We start from the raw sequence: 21821 nt of genomic DNA, 5'->3' as shown, positions 1-21821 counted from the left end.
TGGGCTTTGGAACAATGCTCTAACCAACCGAGCTCTCTGTAAGGTATTTTTCCCCGCCGAGAAGGAAGGAAGGGGCTGGAGCCACGATGTGTGGAATAGTAAAAGGCTTTATAGAGTACAGAGCACGCATCCCTCCCGGCAAGGTTCCCTGGCCCCAAGCAAAGATGGAGGCCAGGGAAGTTGCAAGTGGTGACCCGCGTGGGAGATATTTAAAGGGTCCCTAGGGGTTGGTCGAGCTAATATGATGTAGTGAAATCTCACTGGCTGGCAGACGGTCGCTTTTTTCCAAAGGGTTCTTGCGAAGTTTCTTTTGGTGTGCTTGGTTGTGGGTGGTCCTAGCCAAAGTTCCTGGGCCTGACCTTTCCCCATTATCCATCGACCTTACATTCTGACCTTTTATGTTAAATAGAAAAGGGGCACTGTTTATTCATCTGACTACTTCCTGCTGATTAGGGGCGTCGTGGGGAGGGGGAGATCGGAAGGTGGTGGCTTTGAGGGGTGTCAGGAGGAACATTTGTATGGCCATGAGTTGAGAAACTTTGTGGATGCGGTCCTGTAAGGATTTTAAAAAAAGAAGAGTAATAGGGGGATCTGCAGGGTCCAGCCTTTTTGTGAGCTGGAGATGGATGGAGTCCAGTGGTTCCAACTGCCAGTGGTCCTGTAAGGAGGCAAGCTTAAGGCAAAACTGCATGTCAGGAGTGGCGTAAAAAGGAGAAAGGAAGGGGTCCCATTCATTCCTGGCCCTGCCTGCTGGCTTTACATTTGGCGTAGTCTGTGGCAGGATTTGATACAGATCGGCAAGTAGCCTTTGAGAGGTGGAGTAGAGGACTGGCTAGTGTTAGGGTTCCCCATGGCTGTCCTCTTGGGGATCGTAGGCTGGCTGACTTTTACAGCCATGCGTGAGGAAACCGAGAGCTCTGTGGAAGAGGCTGCTCGGGACCTGCAAACCGAGCAGCGGAAGGAGCTGGAGCAAACGCAGGAGAAACCGATGCTGACCCTGGAGCTGGAGGAAATGTTGGAGGAGGAGGCCAACCAGGTGTTTGAGATTCGCCTGGAAATGGAGCAAACGCTGGAGGATTCAGAGGTTCGTGAGTTGCAGCTTGCCCTGGATGTTGCAGAGAGCCAGCAGCGGCAGGACGCCGGGGCTGAGGCTGAGGCTGAAGCTGAGGCCAGGTCTGGAGCTGCAGGGTCTGCGGAGCAGAGGGCCTCAGCGGCCCGGGACTCGAGCCCGGCAGTGCGAGCTGGTGTTTTCAGTTCCTCTTTGGAAGATGAGGAGAATCGAGCTGGAGTTGCAATCCACAGTCTCCATAAGATGGGAGCCCAGCTGGAAGGAGCACCTACTACAGCCCTGGTAGGTCTGCGATTTTGGGGACATAGGATGAACGTTATCATGCTCTCCAGAGCCAAGATGGAAATGCTGACTGCCATTGCCAAGTGCCCCTCTTTGGGACAGTGTAAGACCTGCCAGGATGGCAGGAACGAGGGGGGTGGCTGACGCCCTATGTGCGTGGACTGATTTCCTGGACTATGACCGGAGTGGACATTGGCTCCTTTGTTGGATGGACTTAAATGGATTACGGATTTTGGACAATGTGAAATACCCTGATGGGGGTGGGGGGTGGCTTTGCTGGAAGCACTCCCCTGCCCCGGGAAGCTTTTCCCATGGCTAGGAAGAAGGCCGAGGACATTTTGTGCTTTGGGCTAAGTGCTCAGAGACTGGTGAAGTCTACCTTTGTGATTGTTGAAACTGTATGATTTAGCCTGACCTGTGGTGGCGCAGTGGGTAAAGCGTCGACCTGGAAATGCTGAGGTCGCCGGTTCAAAACCCTGGGCTTGCCTGGTCAAGGCACATATGGGAGTTGATGCTTCCTGCTCCACCCCCCCTTCTCTTTCTGTCTCTCCTCTCTCTCTCTCTCTCTCTCTCTCTCTCTTTCCCTCTCTCTCCTTTCTAAAATGAATAAATAAATAAATAATTTTTTAAAAAAAGTTATTAAAAAAAAAAAAGAAACTATGATTTATGCTGTTGTAACTTGTGTAATGTGCTAATTTCCTTGCACAGGGATGTCAGTGGTGTAGATTGTGGGTAGTAAAGTGAGCATAGGGGTGGATTGTTGGGCAGATAAAATATATTATGCTCACTTTGTTAAAGATGATGTTGCCCACGTGAGGCCGTCGCCCAGGTGATATTAATGTGTGTTGGGGATCGTTGTAGCCTGGGGCTTGGTTTTGGGATTAAGCCTTTCCCACCCTTTTTGATGTGGGGTGGTACAATCCAATCATGCCTCAGAGAAGTGACTCTACTAGAGACATCCCTATTTTGTATATTGGATTAGAGGTTGTGAAGCTACAATATAAAATGGGGGCAGAACAGAGTTTGTGCTCTTGGTTCCTGGGATGATTAGAGGAGAGAGCAAAGCAGAAGGAAGCCATGTGGAGGAGGCCAGGAGAAGCAGCTAAGATGGCGGAGTGCTGAGTGAGGTGCCAGTTTGTGTAGAGTCTGTATCTGGGATAAGGAAGGAAATAGGGAACTGAGGAGAATAAGGCTAGTGAGCTAGAAACCTTTGATTCTAGGAAACTCGGATAAATCAGTAGCTTTGTGAGCACTGAATGTGATTGGGTTTCGGAGCCCAGTGTGTATTTTTTACTTGCCCGCCGGGTGCAAGCTAGAATTAAAGACTATGGCCCATCAGTTTTTGGCTCTGCTGTTTCTTTACCGACTGTCCAAATCCAATGCGAACCTGCATGAGCCGGGCTGCTGTGATAGTGGCCCTGGCCGTGGTTCCTGGCTTTACACATTCCCATAACCAAGACCTGTGAGGGAACTAGAGGTCCAGAGTGTGATGGTGAAACAGAGAAGGTAGCCCCCGTGTCCACAAGAAATGAGATGCACTTACCCACTTGTTGCAGCATACCCTGCGTTCTCCGAGTCCAAGCCGTGTCCTAGGAGTTTGAGCGATGCATCCACCTGGCTGATTGGCCTCCCATTCAGGTGGCTTGTTCTCCACATAGAGGTGCTGAGGAAAAACCTGTTGCCCAAAGTGACTGTGACTGGGTTGTTTACAGTCAGGGCAGGGCTTAGTGGGCAGCCGCAGGCAGGGGCCCTGCCGGCACCAGTGAACCTGCTTGCCACACTTAAAGCAAGCTATTGGTGGGGTTTCTCTTTGTAGCTTGAATTTGGGTCGGTCACTTCCTGTGCCTTGCCTCTGTTGTTCTACTGGTCTCACGGTTGCCACAAGAGCCGAGGTTTGGAGTGTTACCTTCTGCTGCATGTGGACCTGGCGAACAGCCTTGGCCTGTTTCTACTAGTTGGGACCGTTAAAAACTTTAAATGCCATGTTCACAGGTCCCAGATAGGGGATTGGGGGTTGAGAATAAGAGGAAAGGGGTTCGTGCGGAGCCCAGCACCCAGATCCTGCAGGTAGCGCTGGAGCCAAAGGCAGGATAGGGCCAGAACTTCCTGCAAGAAAATTGGAGTTGGACGTCCTGAAAACCGGTGTAACAGCCAATGCCAGGCTGAGAATGGCCTGACGGAGGAGGAGTTTAAGAACACAGTGGAGAAGGGAAGGACCCCTGGCCAGCAGGGGAGGAGAAAGAGAGATGGTAGTGGTGAATAAGAAACAGGTTTTTTTGCCTGACCTGTGGTGGCATGGTGGATAAAGCATTGACTTGGAATGCTGAGGTTGCCAGTTCAAAACCCTGGGCTTGCCCAGTCAAGGCACATACAACAAGCAATCAATGAACAACTAAAGTGAAGCAACTATGACTTGATACTTCTTGTTCTCTCCTCTCCTCTCTCTGTAAAATCAATAAATAAATTTTTTTTAAAAAAAAGAAACAGGTTTTTGCGAGGGGAGGGGAGGGGGCTCTCAGAGGGAAGAGAACTGAGCACAAAAGAGATCCACAGAGGGACCAGAGAAAAGTCCCGAGAGAGGGGTACCCCCGGGGGGACAGACAGGAGGGAGAGAGAGTTGGGAGTCCACAAAGAAGGAAAGATCAGGAGTGGAGGCTTTAGGTGGGGTTTCTCTGGCTAGAAAAAGGCCTGCACAGTGGAACAGGCGGCACAGAGATTAAGGACAGGTGCGCAAATAATTAGAAGCCGTGTATGTAAGAGATCTCCAATCAGTTCCCAGCTTTTTTGGCGATAGTTAAATTGGTGAGGGTTGTTAACACCAAAAGTCCCTTCAGGAGGCTAATTCAGTGGGTTCTGTGGCCTGGCCACAGAGGAGAAGAAGAACAGTTTCTTCTTCTTTAGGGAGGGAGATTCCTGTGCCCCCACAGCCGCCCTCAGTCCTTGGAGTGGTCAAATTTGAGTATCAGCGTCCTAAAACTCAAGGTCTGGCCATGGATGGAAAAGGTAAAGTGGATGTCCTCTGGACATCTCCACAAGCACACTTACTCGGAACGGAAAAGACTTCCCTGACGTAGCTACGGTTTCGGACAGGGAGTCTCGATGGAAAGAACTGAGGGGAGGCTGGAGGCAGGGAACTTACCACACCATGTGCCGAAGTGGGTGGAAGGTCGGAGATCCTGGTTCTTTCTCAGAGGGGACAAGAAGAGGAGCGGTCCTTGTGGACTTCAAACTCCTCCTGGGTTTTCGGCACCAAAATGTAAGGTATTTTTCCCTGCTGAGAAGGAAGGAAGGGGCCGGAACCATGAAGTGTGAAATAATAAAAGGCTTTATTGAGTACAGAGTGCATCCTGCCAGGCGAGGTTCGCTGGCCCCGAGGAAAGATGGAGGCCAGGGAAGTCGCAAGTGGTGACCCACATTGGATATATTTAAAGGGTCCCTAGGGTGGTTGAGCTAATATGACGTGGTGAAATCTCACTGGCTGCCAGATGGTCGCTGTTTTCCAAAGGGTTCCTGGGAAGTTTCTTTTGGTGCGCTTGGTTGTGGGCAGTCCTAGCCAAAGTTCCTGGGCCTGACCTTTCCCCATTATCCACTGACCTTACATTCTCTGACCTTATACTCTCCGGCCAGCACTCAAGTATTTTTAATATCAGACACAAGCATTTTTACTTTAACTATCAATGGATGTTGATGCTCTCAGAGCTCTTCACACAAGAGTCATCCTCACCAGGTGCATTGGCCTAGCCTGCCTGAGGATAGAGGGTATCTAACCCTGCTCTTAGAGCACCCTTGTGCTTATCTTCTTACATTAGTGTCCCACCTTCCCAAGAGAAGATCTACGCAACAGAACAAGGATCCATCCACTTCCTCCTTAAATATCCCTTTAGAATAGCTTAGATTGCAAGCCAGTTTAAGGACTAAATTATCAGTCCTAATTTTCTCCTTTAGAATCCATTTCTTCCTGGGAATAATTGATGGTAAGAATATCCCCTCTATTCAACAAAAGCCTTGGCTACAACCTCATATAACCTCAGTAAGAAATTACATCAGAACACATTAGTACTGCTGTCAGAACATTTCACCAAATATGGATGATTTTGTTTTAATCGCCACACAAGCAGAACAGCATAGTCCAGGCTGAATTCCATCTGGCCAGTTTAGTTCCCTTGTCATGTGAGATGAAGATTAGCCTTCATGTGGTTTTCACCATTCCAAAGTCTCAGTTCCTGATCACTTACGAACAACTTCTCAAATAACAGAAGCAACAAAATCAAGCCACACACACACAGAGAGAAGAAACAGGAACAGAGCACAGGCAGAGTGAAGTTTAAATTCAAATAGAGAAATATGACACTCTCTCTAGAAATGTTACCCTGCTTTCATGTCTCTCTTCTCTCTCTCTCTTCAATTATTATTACAGACTGTTATACATCTTGAGGAACTTCTCTTCCAGTTTAAGGTATCTGCATAGTATATGGATTGCCAAATAATCGCTTCTGCAAGATTATTCCTCAATGTTTCCCAGATGTTCCCCGGAACAGCAGCCTCAGGATATATTCAGGTCTCTACTTCCTGGTAGGTGTCCACTAGTGTGATTAAGGTTTTGAAAATATTTAAAACAAATTTGGGTTAGGGCACCAAGTTACAGTAATTTTGTCCTCTATTGTGTTTTTTTAAATTCCTGGTTAAACAAAATAAAAGTTTAAAACCATGAATCAGTTACTTAGAGTTGTTGCTTTGTGGGTTTGTTGTTGTTTCCTATGGGCTGATTCCCCCCCCCCCCAAAGTTTTATATGTTGAAGTCCTAACCCCTAATACAACAGAATGTGACTATATTTGGAAATAGGATCTTTAAATAGGGAATTACATTAAACTGAGGTCATTAGACTGGACCCTAATCCAGTATGACTGGTGTCCTCATAAGAAGAGGAAATTAGGGCACACATACACACAGAGAGGGAAGACCCTGTGAGAGTCTCTAGAATTGTGAGAAGATAAATTTCGATTGTTTAAACCACCCGTCAGTGTTACTTGGTTATGGCAGCCCTAGCAAACTAACGTGCTGCTGTTTATATTGTTTTCATCATTTTCCCTTCTGTGAAATCCCAAGATTTTAGGAATCTCATCTCAGTTTTGTAAATGGGTAAGCAGTTTTGCCTTGCTAAGGGTGTCAAATGTTTCTTTTGTCTCTCCTAGCAGAGTAGACAATTACCCTGTTTCCCCGAAAATAAGCAGTGCCTTATATTAATTTTTGTTCCTAAAGATGCGCTAGGTCTCATTTTCAGGGGAGGCTTTATATTCCTAAGCTTGAAAAAAATTGCACTAGGTCTTATTTTCAGGGAAACAGGGTAGTGTTTGTTGAAAACTTGTGATACCAAAAAAAAATAAAATAAAATAAAATAAAATCCCAGAAAGATCAAAGGGGAAATTAAGAAAATGTTTCAACACATACCCAGCAGACAAACTGACAACTATCTTATCATCAATAATAAACCCAAATATGTAAAACAAGATTCATGCGACAGAATTTGTTTCACAAGGACCATTCTCCCTTCTAGTTTCTATTCTGTGATCAGGAATCATTTCCTCTCTCTTTTTTTTCCATTCTGCACTTCACCCTTGTGATTATTATTACCCACTCCAGGGGGTTTTTTTGTCTGCCTTCTTCACAAATGAAGTTACTTCACAGACACTTTCTAGGAACCAACTGTCTTCCTAGCCACCTAGTCAAGGAATCCTATTTGCAACCAATTCCTGGTCAAGGCCATGAAAACATAGGTCTCTGTGCCTTTAAAACCCATGTTATTGTTTCAGCGCCTGTTTCTGAAGCACCTGTGAGCTCACTGAGAGACTGGATTCCCCCACTTCTCCATCTCTCGGGCACTATGACCCTTGCCCAAAGCTGTGACGGGTGATAGAGGACTGCCCGATCCTGATTTTCTCTGACAGGATTCCAAATACACACTGTCCTCCATGCTCATCCTAGTGGATAGGTTTGAAACAGAAACAGTAATTCTTGGTGAATGTTTTTAGTTCTGCCTTTAGAACCAGACACCTCACAGAATGGAGCTGAATACCCTTCAACTTTGCAAACACCGTTTCTTCCCTGAGGGCATCCGGGACCCTGGCATGGAAAATCGAATTTCAAGCAGGTTTAGTTACCTACTCTTAGGCAGAACAACAACAAATAGTCATTTTTTAAAAGCAGAGTAAAATGTGATTTACAATCTTAATTAGGAAAAATCACCTGTCACATCAAATGTGACAGCAGGAAACGGTCTAAAACGAGATTCTCCTCAAAAATTCTGGTCCCCAGTGGAGGCAGTTTTCATAACAGAAAACATTTGTGTAACCTCAGCTCCAGCACTTCCCACTTGTGAATATCACGATATGCTCCGTGGGGAGCATTGATAGATACATCTGTTTGCCTCTCTGCACAGCTGAATAATATCTGAAAACAAATGTTTTCCTGTTTCAGAAAAATAACCGGTAAACGCCTGTGGAGGAACAGAGCTTGGTTACCTAAGCGCCTTTACCTAGCTGTGGAAACTAACACCCAAAGATGCAGAAATCCTTAAACAGATGCTAAAATGCAAGCACATGCTATTTACTTGGGAGCCATAAAGTGCCCAGGCAGACATTCTTATTCCAACTTCTGTTAACTTACCAGCTCTCTGTACCATTACCACATCTTTCTACTTTTTTTTTTTTTTTTTTTTTTACAGAGACAGAGAGAAAGAGTCAGAGTGAGGGATAGACAGGGACAGACAGACAGGAACAGAGAGATAAGAAGCATCAATCATTAGTTTTTAATTGCGCATTGCAACACCTTAGTTGTTCATTGATTGCTTTCTCATATGTGCCTTGACCATGGGCCTTCAGCGGACCGAGTAACCCCTTGCTTGAGCAAGGGACCTTGGGTCCAAGCTGGTGAATTTTTGCTCAAACCAGATGAGCCCACGCTCAAGCTGGCAACCTTGGGGTCTTGAACCTGGGTCTTCCGCATCCCAGTCTGACGCTCTATCCACTGTGCCACCGCCTGGTCAGGCACCACATCTTTCAATAAACAGAGCTGTCCTTGTTGTGGAGTTCCCATGTTCTGTGTCCTGACCTCCTGCAGACAGAGGGACAGTCAATCTGACCGTGGCTGCCAGTGTAGCCTGAAGCGTCCTATTTACTACTTTCTAAAGAGCATAGAAGCAAGACTAAAAGGCTGGTAATAATCTACCTCAACTGCACCACGAGGCAGTTCAGAGCGTGGGAAGATTTATCTGCTATGTCATTGCAAACAGCAGCAACATCAGCAGCTTCCAAACTCATTATAGACGTGTTTGTTGGTTTGCTGACTCATATAAGATCAGATAAATGCATTCACTCAGCTACTCTGATTCCAAGATTGAATTCAAATGTTTGGCCTTGTTCCCCACCCCTAATTTAGCAGCATCTTCCAAAATATATGCTGCTTTTCAGTTCAGCCATGTTACTAGATGAATATCTTCTTCCCTCTGTTGCTTTATGCTAGATGTTTAAGATACCTTTGCCATAGTGACATCAACTGGAAAAAGTTGGAACTGGAAACTTTATATGTCACAGAGACTCCCAAATTCACATTTTTTCTATATTACTTATAAGTGCTACTCAAATAATCCTTGTATGAGAACCACAAAGATAATCTCAGCTGCCTTTGAAAAAAGAACTTTTAAATTGCAATAAAAATAATAGATTTTATTATTATAAAATTAAGTGTGAGAACTAATTAGTCCATATTTTTTTACTTGTGCTTGGAAAACATATTGGCAATAATGATATAATTGATTCTTCAGATGGCTCACATTTTTAAAAAGTAGGTTTTGAAATAAATGTATTATAAAATTATAGGCAATTCATACTTAATACTTTTGGGTAAACTTTATTGGAATAGTCATTGATTTATTAGGCAAATATATATTTTAAAATTAGATGTGTAAGGCATCAACAATGCAAGAGGACTACAAATATGCATGAAATATGGGTGTTTTCTGTCTCCTGGGAATTTACAATACTACTAGATAAAATATTTGCAATACAATTGGATGAAACCCATAAAATAGAGGCTGTGTGAACTATCATAAAAGAATGCAACAAGAATTTAAAGGAACAAAATCAGTTGGCATTTTAGTTGGAATTTGAAGAATAAGTAAGTTTTTTTTAAATAATGCAAATAAGCAATACTTTGTTTTTATTCCTATAAGGAACTAGTCTTGCTTTTTAAGTTTTGTTAGGTGGGACCAAGGCAGTCTTTAGTTGCTAGTCTTCTTTGAACTCAATGCCTCACAGTTTCTCCTCTGTCCCTGGTAAAAGCAGTATTTCTGGCCCTGTGTGAGCTCTGAGCATTGTTCCTGGGCTCCTGGCAGGTGGTCCTTTCTCATCTTGGGTAGTGTCCCTACATATATGTAGAGATTGGCACTGAGCTGAAGACTCCCGGGGAACCCCAGCAGGCCTGCCAGAGGCTGTCTCTGTGCCGTCCTCTTCTCTCTGTGACTAACCTGCAAACACTAGCTGTCTAGACTCCCCAGTCAAGTCTAGAGATTATGATTTATAATTGCATAGATGGTTTGTAAAGTTATAGTCACCTAATGTGAGGTAGAGAAAGAACGGGGGTCCAGTAAGTACTGAGCCGGAGAGGAGAGACCACTGAGGCGGGAAGATCCAGTGATTGTAATTTCAGAGATAGTGTGTGCCAGGAGGGGTGGGCAGTTCAGGACAAGAAAGGATAAGGTTCAGGCAGATAAATGAGAGGAAAAGGAAAGTTAAAGAGAAAAAAGCATTTCTATCAGAGGGAACAGAATGAAGAAATAAGTTCCTATTTCTGCTCCACCCCAAAAGAGACACAAAATTGATCTTCTAGCTCTCAACTTTTGAGGAAAGGAAAAAAATCAGAAAGATTTACTAATCCTGAAGTATTCTGTGTCTGAAGTAAAGATTTCCAAAGCACACAATAAATCCTTCAGCTGTTTAGCAACCCGAGATAAACGTTGACTTTCAGAAGGAGCATACTCAGCTTCCATGATGGATCAATTTACTTTCAGTAGGTCCCACAGAGTGATCCAAGTTCAACTATCCCTCATCTGAGAGAGAACACTTGGGAGCATTCTGTTTCAAAGATATCGCCATTGGCTTGAACACCAAATAGCCATAGGAAATTCTCCTATCTTCCTAGGCGAGGTCCAATGTAGAAAACAATCTTACTTTGACTTATCTTTGCAAAGACATGTGGCATTATTTATTTCTCAACAGGGATGCAGTGAGCTAATTTTTATACAAGAAATAAACATGAGAGAGAATTTGATTTTTCAGCAGGATGGAAGCTTATTAAATCCATGTTATGGAATATTACAGCCCTAAATCCAGTCAGGTGAATGTTTTGTCTGAGAGCTTTCTGATTTATTTGCTAAATTTTTCTGAAAGCTTCCTGCTCTCAAATAGTACATTGCCTTGCTTCCTTAGTGAGAATTTGATAAGAACTTCTTGCAAGAATTCTGCTTGACAGCTGCTTTTTTTTTCAGTTTACAGAACAAGAAAAGTTAATATGAAATTTTGAGTACCTGAATAATATCTTAGCTGGAGGACAATCCTGCTATTTCTGCCAAGTCTTGACTGAACCTGTAAAAGACCACAGATCATCAGATCTGTTCCACTTTCTCAAACCTAAACCATTGATATCAGTCAACATGTTTTCATAATCACATTGGGGATTGATCAATATACAACCTAAAATTTCTACTGTGGAGAAAGTATTTGAATTCAAAATGAGTTTCTACAAAATAACTCCTCAGATTGATTTTTAAAGGTGGATGTGAAAACCAAATATATATGGAACAAAATTAGCATGAAAATGCTGAAAGGCTGCCCTTGTGACCCCTTCTTACCCAAGCATGAATCACTCCAGTGAGCATGCTCTACCATGTAGGCTTCTAAAAAAAAAAAAGGTTTCAGCCCTGGCCATTTGGCTCAGCAGTACAGTGTCAGCCCCGCATGTGAAAGTCCTGGGTTCGATTCCCGACTAGGGCACACAGGAGATGTGCCAATCTGCTTCTCCACCTTCCCCCTCTCTTTTCTCTCTCTCTCTTCCCCTCCCACAGCCAAGGCTCCATTGGAGCAAAGTTGGCCCTGGCACTGAGGATGGCTTCATGGCCTCCACCTCAGGTGCTAGAATGGCTCCAATTGCAACAGAGCAATGGGCCAAGCATTGCCCCCTGGTGGGCATGCCTGGTGGATCCGCATGCAGGAGTCTGTCTGCCTCTCCCCCACTTTTCACTTCGGGGAAAAGAAAAAGTTTCACAACATTTTATTTTATTGTATTTTGTGTCAGAAAGATAAAATATTTTAATAAAAATGTATTTTTTAATTAATAAAACATAATTTCTGTACCAAGTGGACAAATGTGATCAAAGTTATTTCTGTTTTTTTTTAATTAGTTTTTTTAAAGTATTTCTCCTTGTTGTACTTATGCTGTCAATAACAGCAGAACCCAAGTATCACTAGAATTCTATCCTTAGTAACCATAGGAAAAAAACAGTTCTCCAGTACAATAAATTTTTTTATCTGTAAAACAAATGACATAAGATACCATTCACCGTGTTTTTGAGAAACAATGCCACAAATAAAACATTTTGTATGCACTGAGATGTATTTCAGGCTATTCTTCTCTTGCCTGACCCTATGCCCCAATTTTCCATTCATTGAAAGCTGAGCCCCTCTCATATTATTGCCTATAACCTTCAATCCCCTTGCTCTCTACCACAACCGTCCCTCTCCCCAAGACACAAACACTGAAAGGATAAACCCAAACCTTTTTATATCACATGGCAATGGTCCTAGATTAGAAATCAAGAGACCAGGTTCTAGCTCAGCTGGTGTTCTGTGTAACTCTCATCAAATCACTTCACCTCCTTCAACATTGCTTCTCTAGTTTCAAGAAATGGAAATCAAAACAATGAAATATAACTTGTGACCTGTCACAGTGCAAAGATTTAAGTGCTTGACAAATTGTATTGTTGGAGAGCATGGGTAGAAACAGACATTCTCATTGCTTGTTCACAGGAGGATAAATCAAATCAACCATTAAGTGGGAAATCTGGCAAATGTGGGTATGGGAGGGAAGAGGAAAGGGGCTGGAGTGAGAAGTCTGTATAAAAGGAGTAGGTTAGTTTTGCATCACTGTGTAACAAATCACCAGAAACTCACATGCATTGTCTCTCCCAATGTCTTGGCTGCTCCGCTCTGGTTTCATATGGCTGAGATCCAGTTTCTGGCCAGCCAGCAATGTCTTCATCTGGAGGCTCCACTAGAAAGCAAACAAACAAACAAACCCTTCTAACCGTCCTTGGATTGTTGGCAGAATTGACTTTCTTGCAGTTGTAGGACTGAGGTCACATTGTCTTGCAAGTTCTCAGCTAGAAACCTATCCTACCTCCCAGAGGCAGGTTCTTGTCCCATGGACTGTATGCCCTGACCAGGGCTCAAACCCACAACTTCTGTATATCAGGGCAATGTCTAGCCAACTGAGCTATTAGGCTGGGGCTAGAAGAAGAGTCTTAAATCTTTTTTAATCTGTACACTCTCCTTTTTCTTTTTTTGTACTTGATTTTCTTTCTCATTTTTTTTTGTACTTGTGTTGTCTTCATTTGTATCTTACAGATTTGCATCCATTGTAATGACAGTTTCTCTGTTGCCTGTATTTCCTCTAAGCTGGCATGTATTCTGGGGATTTATCAAATACAGACTCAATTTAATTTTTGGCTAAAATAGTCTCCACGCATCATATCAGAGGGTACATATCTAGTTTTTTCTCCTTTTGTGATAGTAGAATTGATCAGTGCCTTCAAGTGTTCTTTATCAAATGTATCACCAACTTTTTTTTTTCTTGCTATAGTTTTAGCAGCTGTTAGTGATGATTGCCAAAATACATTATCTTACTGAGGGTATTTTATAAAACTTTATTCACTGAAATAAACTTAGAGATGAATGGGTCTTAAAGAAAAACGTAATGCGGCCCTGGCCGGTTGGCTCAGTGGTAGAGCGTCGGCTTGGCATGCAGGAGTCCTGGGTTTGATTCCCGGCCAGAGCACACAGGAGAGGTGCCCATCTGCTTCTCCACCCCTCCCCCTCTCCTTCCTCTCTGTCTCTCTCTTCCCCTCCCGCAGCCAAAGCTCCAATGGAGCAAAGTTGGCCCAGGCACTGAGGATGGCTCTATGGCCTCTGCCTCAGGCGCTAGAATGGCTCTGGTTGCAACAGAGCAACGCCCCAGATGGGCAGAGCATTGCCCCCTGGTGGGCATGCTGGGTGGATCCCGGTCGGGTGCATGCAGGAGTCTGTCTGACTGCCTCCTCATTTCCAACTTCAGAAAAATACAAAAAAAAAAAAACATAATGCAAGCTTCTCACTTTGGATAGGACAAATAAAAGCCACGAGAAATGAGAAAGTTATGCAAAGTTTGCAATTCTTTCCTAAAAGTGTTAAACACATCTCCTTTTTGTTGAGAACAGGCATGACAGCAATTTTGTATTAAGACTGACTTCCTGCTAATGAAAAGCCCAACCACTGGCTTCAAGTCTAGCTTGAAGTGACCTTGAATGAGTTGTCTAACCACTCTATGCCTCAATTTCTTCGTCTATAAAATGAACGATACTCATATTCATTTCAAACAATTGAAATAAATGAGAATGCAAATAAAGTGCTTGACACAATATAAGTGATCAGAATTAGTCACTATTCTTTTAGTCATCCATTCAGCCATTCAACAATGTGGTCATTTTCATAACATTTTAGCATTTTACCATATTTCATCATTAAATGAGTACCAATTTCAACAATAAAAAACTGGATTCTTAGCCCTGGCCAGTTGGCTCAGAGGTAGAGCATCGGCCTGGCATGCAGGAGTCCCGGGTTCGATTCCCAGCCAAGGCACACAGGAGAAGTGCCCATCTGCTTCTCCACCCCTCCCCTTCTCCTTCCTCTCTGTCTCTCTCTTCCCTTCCCGCAGACAAGGCTCCATTGGAACAGAGTTGGCCCGGGCGCTGAGGATGGCTCTATGGCCTCTGCCTCAGGTGCTAGAATGGCTCTGGTTGTAACAGAGCAACGCCCCAGATGGGCAAAGCATTGCCCCCTAGTGGGCATGCTGGGTGGATACCAGTCGGGTGCATGCGGGAGTCTGTCTGACTGCCTCCCCGTTTCCAACTTCAGAAAAATACAAAAAAACCCACCCCCCCAAAAAAACTGGATTCTTTGGAAGGTAGTTTTTCTTTTCCAGATGCCTATGTTTATCTAGTGTTACATGATTGTAAGATGCTTTCATATACATAATTTTATTTAATCCTCTGAATAGCTCTGTACTGTAGGCAAATATGTCAACAATTCTAGTTCTGCAAGGAGGATACGGAGAAGCAGAGAGGCTAAATGACTTGCCCTAAATTTCTTATTTATTTTTTTGTATTTTTCTGAAGCTGGAAACCGGGAGAGACAGTCAGACAAACTCCCGCATGCGCCTGACCGGGATCCACCCGGCACGCCCACCAGGGGCGAAGCTCTGCCCACCAGGGGGTGATGCTCTGCCCCTCCGGGGCGTCGCTCTACCACGACCAGAGCCACTCTAGCGCCTGGGGCAGAGGCCAAGGAGCCATCTCCAGGGCCCGGGCCATCTTTGCTCCAATGGAGCCTTGGCTGCGGGAGGTGAAGAGAGAGACAGAGAGGAAGGAGGGGGGGCGGGGTGGAGAAGCAAATGGGCACTTCTCCTATGTGCCCTGGCCGGGAATCGAACCCGGGTCCCCCGCATGCCAGGCCGACGCTCTACCACTGAGCCAACCGGCCAGGGCTCCTAAATTTCTTTTTGTGTGTGTGTGTGTGTGTGTGTGTGTGTGTCAGAGACAGAGAGAGTCAGAGAGAGGAACAAATAGGGACAGACAGGAAGGGAGAGAGATGAGAAGCAACAGTTCTTCGTTGCGGCAACTTAGTTGTTCATTGATTGCTTTCTCATATGTGCCTTGACCGCGGGCCTTCAGCAGACCGACTAACCCCTTGCTCAAGCCAGCGACCTTGGGTCTAAGCTGGTGAGTTTTGCTCAAACCAGATGAGTCCTCGCTCAAGCTGGCGACCTTGGAGTCTCAAACCCGGGTCCTCCACATCCCAGTCTGACGCTCTATCCACTGCCCCACCACCTGGTCAGGCATGACTTGCCCTAAATTTCATATCTAGTTAGTGGCAAAGCTAGGACTATAACCTATTTCTTCTGGCTCTTTCCTTGACACACTGCCTTATAGTTTTCCACACTTAGGTATTTCATAATCAGTTAATAAATTAATGGAGTTCAGGACAACAGGGCAAATTTTTTCACTTGAAGAATTTTCTTTAAAATAGTCTCTCCATTTTATTTATGTATTTATTTATTTATTTATTTATTTAAACACAGACAGAGCGACAAATAGGGACATACGGGAAGGGAGAGAGATGAGAAGCATCAATTCTTTGTTGTGGCTCCTTAGTCTTTTTAGTTGTTCATTGATTGCTTTCTCATATATGCCTTGACTGGGGGGCTACAGCAGAGCAAATGATCCCTTGCTCAAGCCAGCAACTTTGGGCTCAAGCCAGCGACCATAGGGTCATGTCTATGATCCCACACTCAGGTCAGCTACCCCACAGTCAAGCTGGTGAGCTTGTGCTCAAGCCAGATGAGCCCACACTTAAGCTGGCGACGTTGGGGTTTTGAACTTGGGTCCTCTGTGTCCCATTCCGATGCTCTATTCACTGTGCCAATGGCTGATCAGGCTAAAATAGTCTATTTTAAAATTGGAGAGCTGAGATGTCCTCTTAGCACAGTAGGTAGCATGTCAGTCTTATAAAATTGGAGAGCTGAAGACAAAAATCCAACTATGGTGTTCTGAATGTATAGCTTTTTTCTCTAACCACTAAGTCAAGTGTACATTCTGGTTCAACTATACAATAACACATGGATCAATATACTAATGGAATGTGTATCATACCCTTTCATCATAAGGTAATACCAACTTTGGCGATAGGAGACTTTACATTTCCCCTTAGTATAGACAATAGAACCAAGCTTTTGCAAAGATTCCTAAGCAAATGAATTAAAGAGCTGCTCATGGATATGATTAATTATTTTCTTTAAGTGTTTTTCTACTCCATTCCTATCTAATTACTGTTACATTACCTATAGAAATAGCACAGGAGTTATCTGTTGTGAAGTGAAAAATAAAAACCAAATCAATCACCTTGTCAGCAGCTATTAGAAAGCACTTTTCTCAGATTACAAATTTGCATAACCACTGACATTTCCACAATCATTAAGTTGCAACTGATGCTCATCATTTAATGATAAATGTTCTAAATCAGTGTGGTTTGTAGCTAAGTGTCAATCTGAGAAATGTTTGTTATTTGTCCACAGGGACGTAAGGACAGACATTGAAATAATTATAGCAATTTGACAGAGTAATCTTATGGCTGTGGAACCTAACAATCTTTAAAAAGTGGGTATGTATTTTTATCTTTGTAAATGAGTTTTGGAAAATTTGTCTACCCATGTAATCAACAGAGCAAAATGTAGAATATGCTCATCGCCCTCCGAGTTCCCTTCTGCTCAGTCCTCACTGAGGAGTGGTACCTCCACTGTACGGATCTCCATAATTTGCTTCTTTATATGCTCATCGCCCTCCCAGTTCCCTTCTGCTCAGTCCTCACTGAGGAGTGGTATCTCCACTGGATGGATCTCCACAATTTGCTTACTTAGTAACCTGTTGAAAGACATTTGGATTGTTTACATTTTGGGGCCATTATGAATAAAGCTACTATCAACATTAGTGTACAAGTCTGTTAGTAGATTTGTGTTTATTTCTCTTAGGTAAATGCCTAATTAGAATTGCTGGGTTGTGACAAAAATGTGTTAAAACTATTTCAAAGTAGTGTGTTATTTTACAATTTCATTAACAATGTGTATGATTTTCATTTGTCATCACCAACACTTGTGAGACTTTTAACTTTTAGCAGTTATAATGGGTATTTAGAGATACTGAATTGTGATGTTTCCTAATGACTAGTAATGCTGAACAACTTTTCCTATGTTTACTGGCTATTTGTGTATGTTCTTTGAGTTATCTTGAATCTTTTGGCCATATGTTATTATATTGTCTTTTTAATAGTTCCATATATTTAAAAAAAAATAAGAATTTTGTAAAATATGTTACAAGTATTTTTCCCCAAATTGTTTTGACTTTATATACCGTATTTTTCGCTCCATAAGACGCACTTTTTTCCTCAGAAAAGTAGAGGGGAACATGTCCGTGTGTCTTATGGAGTGAAAAATACAGTATTTTATTAAATATTTTAACATACCATTTGGTTCAGAATATTTTTTTTGTTATTTTCCTCCTTAAAACCCTAGGTGTGTCTATGGTCAGTTGCATCTTATGGAGTGAAAAATATGGTATCTTTTAAAAGCAAGTTTTTAAAAATGTTGAAGTCATTTGACTGATTTTTTTTTAAAGATTTTATTTACTGACTTTACAGAGACAAGAGGGTGGGGGGGGGGACAAGAAGTATCAACTTATATTTGCTTTACTTTAATTTTTTTTTTTTTTTCATTTTTTCAGAAGCTGGAAACAGGGAGAGACAGTCAGACAGACTCCCGCATGCGCCTGACCGGGGTCCACCTGGCACGCCCACCAGGGGCGAGGCTCTGCCCACCAGGGGGCGATGCTTTGCCCATCCTGGGCGTCGCCATGTTGCGACCAGAGCCACTCTAGCGCCTGGGGCAGAGGCCACAGAGCCATCCCCAGCGCCCGGGCCATCTTTGCTCCAATGGAGCCTTGGCTGCGGGAGGGGAAGAGAGAGACAGAGAGGAAGGCGCGGCGGAGGGGTGGAGAAGCAAATGGGCGCTTCTCCTGTGTGCCCTGGCCGGGAATCGAACCCGGGTCCTCCGCACGCTAGGCTGGCGCTCTACCGCTGAGCCAACCGGCCAGGGCTTATTTGCTTTACTTTAGTTCATGGACTGCTTGTTGTGTGTGCCTTGACCAGGCAAGCCCAGGGTTTTGAACTAGCGACCTCAGTTTTTCAGGTCGATGCTTTATCCACTGTGCCACCAGAGGATAGGCTGTTTTTCTTACTTTGCTTTTTCATCTTAACTAATATATCATTGCCACCCCAAAGTCATGAAAATTCTTATTTCTGTAAGTTTTAGACTTCTTGCTTTTTAGGTTAATGATCCATTTTTTAAAATTCATTTTAGAAATGAGGGGTGGAGGAGTGGAGCAAGAAGCATCAACTCTCACATGTGCCTTGACCAGGCAAGAACAGGGTTTTGAACCAGTGACATCAGCATTCTAGGTGGATGCTTTATCCACTGTGCCACCACAGGTCAGGCTGATTAATGATCAATTTTCACCTATCAAATTTTTATGTGTGCTATAAGGTAAGAATTGAGGTCCATATTTCTCCATAAATATATCCAATTGTTCCTTTCCCTATTGAATTGTCTTGGTATCTATTAAAAATAAGTAAGCCATACAAGTGTGAGTCTGTTTGTTCTCTGGTCTGTTCACTGGTGCATCTCTATTTCAATACCATATCTTGATTACATTAGCTTTAAACAGCAAAGATTTATAGAAATAGTGCAAGTTCCTGAATTTTTTCTTCTTCAAATTGTTTATTCTGGGTCATTTGCACTTACACATAAATTTTATAATCAGTTTGTTTACAAAAAAAAAATGATTGCCAGAATTTTTAGTTAAATTGTATTATTTAGGGACAATTAACATTTATAAAAGCCAGTCTTCCAATTCACAATTATGGTGTATCTTCATCCATTTAGATTTTCTTTCATCTCTAACCAATTTCTGTGGCTTGTACTGGATGAGTCCTGCACAAATTTTGTACATTTGTTCCTAATTATTTTCATGTTTTCTAATTGTGAATGGTAGCTTTTAAAATTCGATATCCAGTTATACATTGTTAGCACGTAGAAATAAAATTTTTGTATACTGACCTCATACCTTACCTAACTCACTTAATAATTCTATTTTTTTAAGATTTTCAACATGTTTAAGTCTTCTGCAAAGAGTTTAATTTCTTACAACACGTATGCTTTTTTTCTTATTTCATAGGTTGGATCTTTAGGACATTAAATAGAAATGATGACAGCAGACATCTCCTTACCTTTCCCAAATCTTAGGAGAAAATCAAACCATCATGTATGATATTAGCTGTAGGTGTTTCAGACACTGTCATGTTAAGAAAGTTGCCTTATAATTCTGGTTTGCTCAGCTTTTTTTTTTATCATAAATGGATACTGAATTTTATTATACATATTTTATGTACCTATAGAGATGACTGTGTCTCCCCCCACCACTTGTATTCTGTTAATTTGGTAAATTACACTGATTTTTTTTTTTTTTTTACAGAGACAGAGAGAGAGTCAGAGAGGGATAGATAGGGACAGATAGACAGGAACAAAGAGAGATGAGAAGCATCAATGATTTTTTTGTTGTGACACCTTAGTTGTTCATTGATTGCTTTCTCATATGTGCCTTGACTACGGGCCTTCAGCAGACCGAGTAACCCCTTGCTGGAGCCAGTGACCTTGGGTCCAAGCTAGTGAGCTTTTGCTCAAACCAGATGAGCCCCCCGTTCAAACTGGCAACCTCAGAGTCTCGAACGTGGGTCCTCTGCATCCCAGTCCAACGCTCTATCCACTGTGCCACCACCTGGTCAGGCTACACTGATTTTTTAATTTTGGTAATTCATATTTAAAAATAATTGTGATAAAATACACCTAACAAAATTACCTTTTAACCATGTATAAGTGTACCATTCAGTATCATTAAATATATTTGTTTGTTTGTTTTGTGGCAGAGACAGAGTCAGAGAGAAGAACAGATAGGGACAGACAGACAGGAAAGGAAATGAGAAGCATCAATTCTTCATTACGGTTCCTTAGTTGTTCATTGATTGTTTTCTCATCTGTGTCTTGACTGGGGGACTACAGCAGAGTGACCCTTTGCTCAAGCCAGTGACCTTGGGCTCAAGCTGGTGAGCCTTGCTCGAACCAGATGAGCCCACGCTCAAGCTGGCAACCTCGGGGTCTCAAACCTGGGTCCTCCACATTCCAGTCTGACGCTCTATCCACTGCACCACTGCCTGGTCAGGCTAAATATATTTGTTGTTGTGCAACCAATCTCCACTTTTTATCTTGCATAATTGAAACTGTGTATCCATTAAATGACTCATTTCACCCTACCCATTAATTCACTTCTAAAAATTTTATAAAAATTTCAGTCTGTGACCAATTGAAAATAAAAAGTTTCTTCAGCTCAGAAAGTTTTAAAAGTAATGATCTAAATCAGTTAGTTTATAAGTAAAAAGAAAGCATTTTTTAATAAATTTTTATTAATGGTAATGGGATGACATTAATAAATCAGGGTACATATATTCAAAGAAAACATGTCTAGGTTATTTTGTCATTAAATTATGTTGCATACCCCTCGCCCAAAGTCAGATTGTCCTCCGCCACCCTCTATCTAGTTCTCTGTGCCCCTCCCCCTCCCCCTAACACTCTCCCTCCCTCCCTCCCTCCCATGTCCTCCCTCCCCCCACCCCTGGTAACCACCACACTCTTGTCCATGTCTCTTAGTCTCGTTTTTATGTTCCACCAATGTATGGAATCATGTAGTTCTTGTTTTTTTCTGATTTACTTATTTCACTCCTTATAATGTTATCAAGATCCCACCATTTTGCTGTAAATGATCTGATGTCATCATTTCTTATGGCAGAGTAGTATTCCATAGTGTATATGTGCCACATCTTCTTTATCCAGTCTTCTATTGAAGGGCTTTTTGGTTGTTTCCATGTCTTGGCCACTGTGAACAGTGCTGCAATGAACATGGGGCTACATGTGTCTTCACGTATCAATGTTTCTGAGGTTTTGGGGTATATACCCAGTAGAGGGATTGCTGGGTCATAAGGTAGTTCTATTTGCAGTTTTTTGAGGAACCATCATACTTTCCTCCATAATGGTTGTACTACTTTACAGTCCCACCAACAGTGAATGAGGGTTCCTTTTTCTCCACAACCTCTCCAACATTCGCTATTACCCGTCTTGTTGATAATAGCTAATCTAACAGGGGTGAGGTGGTATCTCATTGTAGTTTTGATTTGCATTTCTCTGATAAATAATGAAGCTGAGCATCTTTTCATATATCTGTTGGTCATTTGTATCTCTTCCTGGGAGAAGTGTCTGTTCATGTCCTCTTCCCATTTTTTTATTGGATTGTTTGTTTGTTGTTGAGTTTTATGAGTTCTTTGTAAATTTTGGATATTAGGCCCTTATCTGAGCTGTTGTTTGAAAATATCAGTTCCCATTTAGTTGGCTGTCTGTTTATTTTGATATCAGTTTCTCTTGCTGAGCAAAAACTTTTTATTCTGATGTAGT

The sequence above is a fragment of the Saccopteryx bilineata genome, chromosome 2, assembly GCF_036850765.1.
Source record: "Saccopteryx bilineata isolate mSacBil1 chromosome 2, mSacBil1_pri_phased_curated, whole genome shotgun sequence".
Taxonomy (NCBI): domain Eukaryota; kingdom Metazoa; phylum Chordata; class Mammalia; order Chiroptera; family Emballonuridae; genus Saccopteryx; species Saccopteryx bilineata.
The sequence above is the reverse complement of the archived record's forward strand: the minus strand, read 5'-3'. Positions refer to the sequence as shown.